This window comes from Lolium perenne, chromosome 6 (genome assembly GCF_019359855.2).
Source record: "Lolium perenne isolate Kyuss_39 chromosome 6, Kyuss_2.0, whole genome shotgun sequence".
NCBI lineage: Eukaryota > Viridiplantae > Streptophyta > Magnoliopsida > Poales > Poaceae > Lolium > Lolium perenne.
In genome coordinates, this window is record NC_067249.2 from 213,202,912 (window position 1) to 213,213,492 (window position 10,581).

At 38.4% G+C, this 10,581-nt stretch overlaps 1 pseudogene; it reads right to left on the reverse strand.

Annotated features, from left to right (window-relative positions):
• Window positions 1-886: 886 nt before the first annotated feature.
• On the reverse strand, window positions 887-5,407 carry LOC127306174 (disease resistance protein RGA5-like; annotated as a pseudogene).
• Between the last annotated feature and the right edge of the window lie 5,174 nt (window positions 5,408-10,581).

The window sequence follows — 10,581 nt, forward strand, 5'->3', positions numbered from 1 at the left end:
GAATAAGGAGCGGAGACCGGACAGGTAATTGGAAGGATGCCGGTAATCATGAATTTGGCACAGGAAAAAAAAGCGGACGCGCAAATCAGATCTACAGTACCAGGCTCATCTACAGTGTAAAAATACAACGTGGCTAATTGGGATTGGAGGAAAGAAGCCATGAACAGTGAGTAAGATGGTAAGATTTCAGCAAAAGGGTTCAGAATTGATATAGGTAATAATAATAGTATCATGGGGAGATGCTTGTGTACTTGTCTCTCTGGGCTATCGGATTGCTCTGCAAGAACTACTACATTTGCATCGCGTGTGGCACTGACGCTGCCGATTAATCTGCATCAGGATGCAAGTAACTCTAGGGATGTTTTGTGGATCCAATTTGGCACTCTGTTTACAAATTATGATGCTTACTCTCCACTTCGCGTTTACAGTGCTCAAGGGATTGACGTTGTAGATTAATCTGCACTGTGAGATGCAATTAACTCTAACGTGAGCCATGTGCTTCTTTACATCTAATTGCCACTCTGAATTCAGTTTGGCAATCAATTTAAAATGCTTTATTATCCACTTAGATATGTAAAACAGTGCTCAAGTGAACCGTGCTCCTAACTTATACATTCAGTTCACAAGATATTTGGGCATCTCCGGGATGGAGCTAGAGCGTTGGGTCGAGGCCAACTGACGCCAGCACCTCTGGCCGAAAACCTCTGCACACGCTAGCCCGCAGCAAAATAACGCCAGTAGAAAAGAGCAGATCGAACCCCGGCCGACAAATGAGACTAGCCATAGTACTAGTATCATAGGTAGTATCATGCATCTTAGGCCCACAAAACTGATGATGTGGCATCTAATTAATGATGATAGATAGGATTAGAGTAACATAGGTAGATACTGCATCATAGCGCACGTTACGAGAAAAGTAAATACCAAATAGATCTTGTACATAGATTTACATTGAGATTCTACAAAATAATAAATTTACAAGTTTATGATACTACACTATAATACCACCCACTATAGAGATAGTATCATAGACAAGTATCATATGCATGATACTAGTATATGATACTATACACTATGATGCAACGTGCAAAGCACCACCCGGGCTCTTTCCTAGGCCCAACGAGGCACAGCACCAACAAGCAAGGAAAATGCAAGCATGGATTGATCGATCGCTCCCTCCAAAAACCACGCTGCTCCTCTGATCCTGTTCAGAAACCAGAATGTTCATGACGTAAGGAGTGATAGATCATTTTGCATCTGAGGTGATAACTTGCTAAGATCCTTGATAATATCCTGTCATTGTAGTTGTAATTAGTGGGGCAAATAGATAGATACATTTCGAAAAACTGACAAAGTGAAGTAAAAGATGAATGTAGTAGGGAAATACGAAACTTACTGGTTGAACAATATACGTTTTGCTTAATAAGTTTGTACCTTCAATTGTAATATTAATTCACTGAGAATATTCTTCACCTCGAGTGTGGGCTTATTGGGGTTCATGTTGAGCGATTTGAGAATTGCACTGGACACAGCATTATCCTCCGCCATGTCCTGGCTTATGGTTTGTACACAGACATGTTCAAGCGAAGAGAGGTTCTCCAGGCCCAGGCCACCGTATTGACGCATGATGTCACGCACTCTGAAACATAACTTGAGGGTTCGGAGCTGTTGCATGGCTCCTTGTGTAAACACCAATTCCATATCGTCAGTTCTACCCCCAATACTGAGCTTTGTTAGACACCGAAATCGATAACCATTGTCAATGATCAATCTTCCGTCTCTGCCTTTTGTGGGGTCATTCACCCATATGTCGAGGTCACTGAGCGACGGCATGCTCCCAAGAACTTGAAGGTCCTCCTCTCCCAAGGTTTCCACTGCGATGCGTAGGAAGGAAAGGGAGGATAGTGAGGGAATCAATCTTGGTACTGCACAGATGATACCTTTGGGCATGTCAAGTAACACCAGTTGTGTTAGTCGCACAAAGGTTGATGGCAGCTCTTCTTTCAGCTCTGTGTCACTCATATCCAGCACCTCCAAAAATCGTAGATTTCCAATCTCCCTTGGGATCTTCTTGACAGATGTCTGATGTAGGCGCAAATACCTCAGATGGAACAAATTGCAAATATCCTTTAAATGATCATCATCCACCTCACGGCAACCACTAAAATCTAATGCACGCAGGACAAGAAAACCCTTAAGTGTTGGCAACAAGCTGAAAGCTGAATTTGCCACAGTAAGTGACCTCACATGGGACAGGCTCTCAGTTGGCAGCTGAATGACCTCTTCATTGCTTGTTTGGAGGGATAGTCGACGGAATTTACTTGGTACAGAAACGAGCTGCTGATCACCTAATCTTGTTAGGAAGTTTTCGTCATTTGAAAAGGAAGTGATGAGGTCACGCACCATATCATGTACACGACAAGATGTCACTATTTTATTACTGTCAATAAATGCCGGTTGGAGCAAACTTCTATTGATAAGCTCAACCAAGTAATGTTCTCCTACTTTGTAGGGATTCTTCCCATGTTCCTTTTGCACAAAACCTTCACCCACCCATTTCCATATCAGTATGGTGGTTTCAATCTTATAATCCTCTGGATACAGACTTAGATACAATAAACAAGTCTTCAGATGTGGTGGTAGATCATAGTAACTGACTGATAATATCCTCATCATATTCCTCAAATCATCAAGACTATTTTGTAGCCCTGAACCCATAGACTGGTACACCATTGACCAATACTCATATGCATCTGTGTTCCCCTCTTTACTTGCCAGTAAGCTGGCAATTGTAACGATAGCTAATGGTATTCCACCACATTTCTTTAAAATGCTCGTGGCTATTTGGTCCAATTTTCTAGGGATGCCTTTTTCCTCGCCGCCAAATATTCTTTGGTAGAATAACTTTCTTGAGTCAACAATGGAAAGAGATTCTAGCTTATAAACATGACCAACTTCTTTGGCAATATCAAGATTGCGAGTTGTTGCAAGTACCCTACTTCCATATTCATTCTCAATCAGAGCACGCTTAACGATTTTCCACGCAGTTTTGTCCCACATGTCATCAATAACAATGAGGTACCTAAGAAACAACACCAAAAGACAATATATTAGTAATGTTGCGTGTGTCATGGATGTTTGGCTCCCAGGCTCATGTGAGCCCTTTAAAAAAAAGGCATTCACAAGTGCATTTGAAAAACTCAAAAATATTAAAAAAGTAACCATACATGTTACAGTGTTATTACTATATGGTGAATTTGCAACTATTTTCAGGATACCAAATTGTATCTCATGCATTAAAGGACGAGGATAAAGAGATAAATGTTATGAGAACAACCAATTCCAGAGAGCCTCTTCTAATCTTTTGTATTCCATGATGTGTCCTGCTCATGTCCAAACAGTGTCATGACCGCATAAATCACTATATTGGCGTGGGTACTGTTGTGCCAAAAAAACAGCGGCCACAAAAGGATACTCCTATATCATATAGTAGTCTCTCAAATAACTGCACAACATTCAATGGGTCTCATAATGAAACCAAAGTAATATGTTAAAGTAGAAACCTTTCATACTCAAGCATGAAGCGTTGAATATGTTGTAATTAGTTGGAGACATTTATCTCCGAAATTCAGATTGCTGCACTTTAATTTCTGGTTGCTTATTCTTCTTTTCTTACATTTTATTTCTAAACTTACATAAATTTGTGCTTACTTTTTAGGAATCTTCATGTTTGTCTTTGACACGGTACTACTTAATGATAAGAAATGATCCGAGGGATGAAATACTATTCAAATTGCTTCATTGTATTATACTGAAATGTTTTTATTAGATCCCGGCGGCAGATGTAGGACCTATTTCCTCTTATGTGGTAATAATAGGAATATCAACCATCATATGATAACGATAAATTAACAGAAATGAGTTGGGAGCGTCTTAAAAAGCTTCATAAAGTAATGCTAAAATATTCATAGGTCAACAAAAACAAACCAAAGTAATGCTAAAATATTCATAGGTCAACAAAAACAAACCAATCATACTTATGGTACATAGGCAATACCTCTTATTCTGAAGGAATTCCCGTAGTTCCCTGATGAGTTGTTCCTGGTTCCAGTTGTCCTTCACAATGTTCATGTTCTTCTTATCAAGTTGATTGAGCATGCTTTCAAATATCTTATTCATGTTAGGAGTAAGAGAGACGGAAACAAAAGCGCAGCAATCAAACTGAGGCTTAAGCTTCTGATACACCACATTGGCAAGAGTTGTCTTGCCTAATCCTCCGAAACCAGCAATAGAGACCATCTTAAGTTGCTTCTCTGATAACACGTCCCCGTCCTTCAGCATCTGCACTAGCACTTCGCTCTTCTCTTCGATACCAATAAGATCTGCAGCATTGTTGTACAGAGCTGATAGGCGAAGGCTGTCAACGGTTGGACCAATAGGCTTGGAACCTATATTATCAATCTTGTACCTATCACGCCGCTCACTGATCTCCTTGATGCGGCTCTTGATGCCTTTGATATCGACCCCGATCTTGTGTCGAATCTTGCCCTTGGTCAGCAGGTTGAGGCTTCGATGGACATAGCCCATGAAACTATGAGGCTCATGGGTGTCGACACGCACCATATATCTGTCGATGCTGTCCTCAAGATCATAAGACAGATCTCTCACGGCTTTGCCCAGAGCCTGACTTGGTTGTCCGGTGGCTGGTCGATGGGAGCCTCGGAGACCTTGAGGAGTGCGGCCTGCATGCTCTCCATCTCAGCTTTCAGGAACATGATCTCACCCCTGACGCCCTTTTGTAGCTTGTACTCCTTCGTCCGCAGGTCGCCGAGCTTGGGAAGGAGTGTCCCCATCGCCCCAGTGATGAGCTCCGCCATGCTTGGTTGCGGTAGCTCTCAGTGGTTGCTGGTGTTTGAGCAAGTAGCAAACCTTGGCGTCGTATTTTGTGGAGAATAACTGTACCATTTAAGGATCGCGGAAAGATTAGGCGGGACTGCTGATAAGGTATACAATTAGTCAGGATTCAGGAGGGTAACAAAGTCAAAACCTCGACAAAAACACAATTAGACAGTAATTCCCTGATCTACCATTACCGGCACCTCAACTGATTATAGAACGCTAATCTACAACAGGTGCCAGCTAGCTCCGTTTGGCCGCGCACAGCGCGCGCGCTCGGACAATCAAAATGAGGAGAGGGAAACCCACCTTCTCCGCGCCCGGTGCCGCGCACGCGTCTTGGGACGGGACGACACTTCTCGGGGGGCGGCAAGGGGGGTTCAACCAGCGCCGTGCAGGATCTGGAAGGCAGCGCGCACCGGACCCAGCAGGCGGCGGCTCAGGCGACGGCGGCGAGGCTTTCGGGAGAGAGAGAAATGGGAACTGGAAGCTGGAGTGGGGAGACGGGAGTAGATTTCGACAAATTTGACCTTTTTTCGAAAGTTTAGCACGACTTTATCTCATTTTAAAAAAAATCTGATTTTTTTAGTAGCGCTGCTTTTTTCCGGGACGCTACCCTCTTTTCCCTGTAGGGTTCTAGAAAAAGGCGCTACTAAAAAGGGTCAGATTTTGAATATTTTTTAAAACGAGATCTAATCAATCTTAAATTTTGAAAAGGGGTCAAATTTGTCGAAATCAACGGGGTGGGAAGGGGAAAGTTGCAGGCGGGGGCACTCGGCACTCAGACGTGTCGTCGACGGGAGTCGTTGGCTGCCTGAATTCGATCGTGGAAGCACTCGTCCAACAAAAGGAGAACTTCACCAACCAATTTGATGTAGTTGCTTCCACTAATTCAGTGTTGTGCAAAAGTTCGGTTTTTTCATACTTCCATCAAACTTGTCTCATATTTGATAAAATTTAGATGTATCTAAACACTATTTAGTGTCTAGATACATTTAAATTTTGACAAGTTTTAGACAACTTTTGTGGGATAAAAAATACTAAATACATTTAAATTTTGATAAAATTTAGACAACTTTGATGCAACAGAGGAAGTACTAAATTAGACTCAATTAGTAAGAAAAGGAGGGAGTATAAAATAGTAAGCACACGAAAACAGTCCTGTTTAGAGTAAAAGTAATAAGAGATGAACTGTTTATTTCATTGATGACTGAGGGGTATATATACCCAGTGAACAGGCGCCAACAAAGGCGGTTTACAAGGTTGTGTCCCTTCGAAGGGACGTGGCTGTTGGACAAAAAATAACTACCTAGTTAGCTTAAGACCTAAGCTAATCCTATTTCTAACACTCCCCCTTGGACAACGCCGTTTCATGAAAATCCGCTGTATAATCTTCAAGATCTTCTTGTATAGTCTTGAAGTCTTCCTGCGTATCCATGAGGATGCCCTTGTAAACAATGTTGCTCTTTGTAAACTCTATCATCTTTAGAATCTCTCCTCCAAAACCCCATTGGGAAAAATATGAGGAGAGTTGTATGTGATATGTTGTTAAAACTCCTTTAAATCATGTTGAAAAAATAAGGAGAAAATAATACAACATATAAAAATTATTGTCTCTTGAGAACTCACATGAGAAAAACCTTGATAAGGAAAAATCTCATTAGTGAGTTTAGAGATCAATAAATATGCCTTATATACTTCCTTTAAAAACCCCAGTGGGGAAAATAGGAGGTACGGCATATAAATATTGCAAAGAGTGCAATATGATGCCATCGAAAACTCCTTTAAACCCCAATAGGGAAAAAATAAGGAGAAAGCATTGTGACATATCTAGTTACTTGTATTTATATCGTCTCATTAAAAACCTTTTATGAGAAACCATTAGGGAAAACTCATTAAGGGAAAAGGAGTACAATATATATGATCTAATGATCATCACCGGGTTATAATTTGGGAGTTTTACTCCCCCTGAACTTTGCAAATCTAAAAGTTGTCTCACATCAATCCATGAACTTAAATTCATGAGTATGAGAATCTGTAAAACACAGTGAATAAATTTGTTAGATTTTCACATGATATGTTTGCAAAGTGTTTATCTCTCTAGTTTGAAAAATATTAATTTAACCCTTATGCATTAGAGCAATACAAGTGGTATTATATGATAGATAATGGTGGGTGATTCTGTTGAATCTTAACCACATGATCTTGTATGTGGTCAATCATTATATGAAGTCGTTAGAGTCTATTTTGTATTCTTATTTTAGAAGACTCTTTCATTGAATTCAGTCTATGATATGGCATTTTCGGGATCGGGTAATTATAGCCAACGTAGATTACATGATGGTCAAATCTTGATATTCCTAAGAGAATTAATCAAGATCATTTGTGCCTTAAATATATCGGAGGATATTTACTTACACCAACCTTTTAGTTGGGGCTTGCACTTAAAAGAAGTTGACAACAAAATATTCGCATTCGTGATGTAGTTTGTATTGAGATATGGAACAAGAGGTCCAATATCACTTCATCACTACTACAATGTATGAATGAATTTGTATCCCTATTAGGGATATTGTGACCATATGTATCTTTGATTTTATTTGTCCATATTTAATTTCTCCAACATTTTATGAACATGTAAAGACTAGTAGATATGTATTCCGAAGGAATATACTCAAGTTATAAACTTGGTTAATACTTGGTTCAATCCAAATCTCCGTCATGATAAGATTACAAGGACCTTTCATGTATAATTTTAGACTTCGATGATAAAAGCATCGATATATACAAAGGTCATGTAGAATCCAATTAGGGATTTTGTTTATAACTGCATATAAGCAATCATTATTGTATGAGTAATCCTTTATAAGAAGGAGCTCTTATAGTCAATCGTACCACACAATTTGTGTTTGACTATTTTAAGTCATAGAGTGACATTTGTATTATTACACATATGTTGCGATTTATTTTGGATTTGGATTTATAAGTCTTAAGGACTTTAATATAGAGATCCAAATTGAGTGACCCATATGATTATGTAATCACTACATCCATCAACTAGTTTATTTATAACTGCCAATAATACTAGTATCGAAACGTATTTCCACTTATACCAATAGGGTATCTTACATCATATATAATTGATATCGGGTCTCTGCGTGAACCCTTGTGCTACAAGCCTCGCTTTTTCACCACCTCTTTTTTTGTTGTTAACGAAAAAAAAATCATTTGTTCTTCCAGAGGGAAGGTGCTTATGAGGAGTAGGTATTTCGATGGTAAATACCTCTCTTGATGAGCGAGTGCTATTCTTATTCAATTGCCTCCTTCTAGTTGAACCAATATATGAGTGCATTAGGCACTCTGCCATGGACTTTGGTTCAGGGCCCTAAAGGTTTTAGCAATTTTAAGAATAAATATATTTGTCGACAAAATGTAGTCTTTGTTGTATGATTCTGTTGAATTGATAAGATTTGTGGAAATTTGATTAAAATATTCTGACTCCTCATGATTTCCCATAACAATGGAGTCAAAGTGTTTCGACGTCCCGACACCTAAAATTGTGCGCGCATTTGTGTTGGGTTTGGATGATGAGCATCCGGTATGTGGTATTCAACTTTAGGTTGAACTACATTTACTTGTTGAGGATATAATTTCCTCTATTCCGCGGAAGCATGTGAGAATTTATATCTCATGTGGCCAATTTTCTCCCCATTTTGCTCTCATTTCGGGAGGAAAGTGGTTACAATAGGCAACTTCAATCTTTTGGCACATTTGTTGCATGCATAATATTATTTTGCTATTTGTCACGAGTAAATGTATGTGGCAGATTTGCAATGTGTTGCAAATTTATGACTGAACTTCTCGTTCAGATTATCAAGTACGTGAATATAAGGACTGAAAGTCTATGACATTTATTATTTATTTATCGGCATTCTTTGTGGTACTAATCTCCCCTAATACCGACAAATGTCATTATTGCAAATGCAATCAGCGTACAGGCTGTCAATAACTCCCTTGTTAGGGTTTAAGGTATTTGACGGATATTAGAAAATTGTACCTTAGTTATTTATCACATAGATCCCAAATTGATGTGAGAGCCCATGATGTACGTTGGGGTGGAGATACCGGTATATAACCGAATTATCGCAGATGGGAAAATACTTGTTTGATTTCCACGTACTTACTGCAAGGGGAAGCAGTATGATAAGCAATTGTTGTGATCGGGATTAGATCTACGCCGTGTAATACCGTATGTGTCCAACAAGATGTTGGCATGTTAATAATCTATCAAAGTGGTCATTAGTTACTTTGATTCTTTTGATAAAGAATTTAGATACACCATTCTGGGTATGTACAAGAGGTACTTAGTAAAATCACAAATGCTTGTGAAAATGACAGTTGTATTGGTTTAACCAATATGTTATGATATTTTGCTCTTAATTTGATAATTTGAGCAATTAATTTAATAAAATCATGGGTTTGTGGAGATTAGAGACTCGCATAAGACCATCAATTAGATGTGCCTACTGATACTATGAAATACTTCTATGACCCAAACAATGGTTGAACAGTCCACATGTATCTTCTTGAATGAGTTCAAGAAATTTGAGTAGCTATACATTCTAATTTTAAGGTGAGAGAGCCTTAAGAAAATATCTTATGGCACATGAGGTGCGTGTAGAATCTAGTGGACTTGATAACTTTGCAACTTTAAGTTGTGACCAACAAAAATTTTCAGTAAATTGTCGCATTATCCCAACAATGGGTGAATAAAGCGATTATGACGAATCTTAAATTCATCAAGATTTGATTTTTTTGTTTGTTTGTACGCAACAAAGTTTAGTATGAATTTAATTCATATATAAAAATGCCATGTATGAGAACATGATATTAATGGACAACATACCACATTTAGTAGTATGATTATAGGCTAAATGATTTATTGGGATAGTCATGAGCCAAAATGAAATCCCAAAAGTGTATTGGGTATTTATTCCACAAGAAAATCAATATTGTGAAGGAGTGCATCTCCTAGCGGGCTGGACTTATGTTATCTTTCTAATGAAAGATTATAAGTACAATCCATATCTAGGTTATTTTCTGGTTTATCAAAGTGAGCTTTCAAATTATCCCATTACACTCACATTACTTAAAGAATCTGTAGTATAATTCATCCAGATGCTAGGGAACAATTATATGTACAATGATTCATACAATTTTTTTTTTTGATAAACTTGGTAGTTATCTTATCCCTTTTACCATGTCTACTGTGATTTTGTTTGTCATTTTACCTCCACTTTACATTGATTTCTCATGGTCCTTTTTGTGACCATTGAGATTCTTAGTATTTTGAGTACTAATATGAATTTCAGGCATTGGTATATCACTCGTAGGGTGTTTCACATGAGTCTTCATAAGAAGATGAGATATGTTATTACCCTGAAATAAATACGATAATTTATTGCATTATCATAAAAAAAATAAGTAAAGTGATTTTGAGGTTTAAATCAAATTTTTATATCACAAACAATCAACTTGGAGTAGATTCTGTAGACACCATAAAAAATTTACAATGTACTAGTACTCAAAAGTGTTTGAGAAACTATTAACATTGTGTTGATGCATCATATATCTCCTTGCTGGAGATTTATGGAGAAATCGATATGTATCCAATTTCTCTCATGT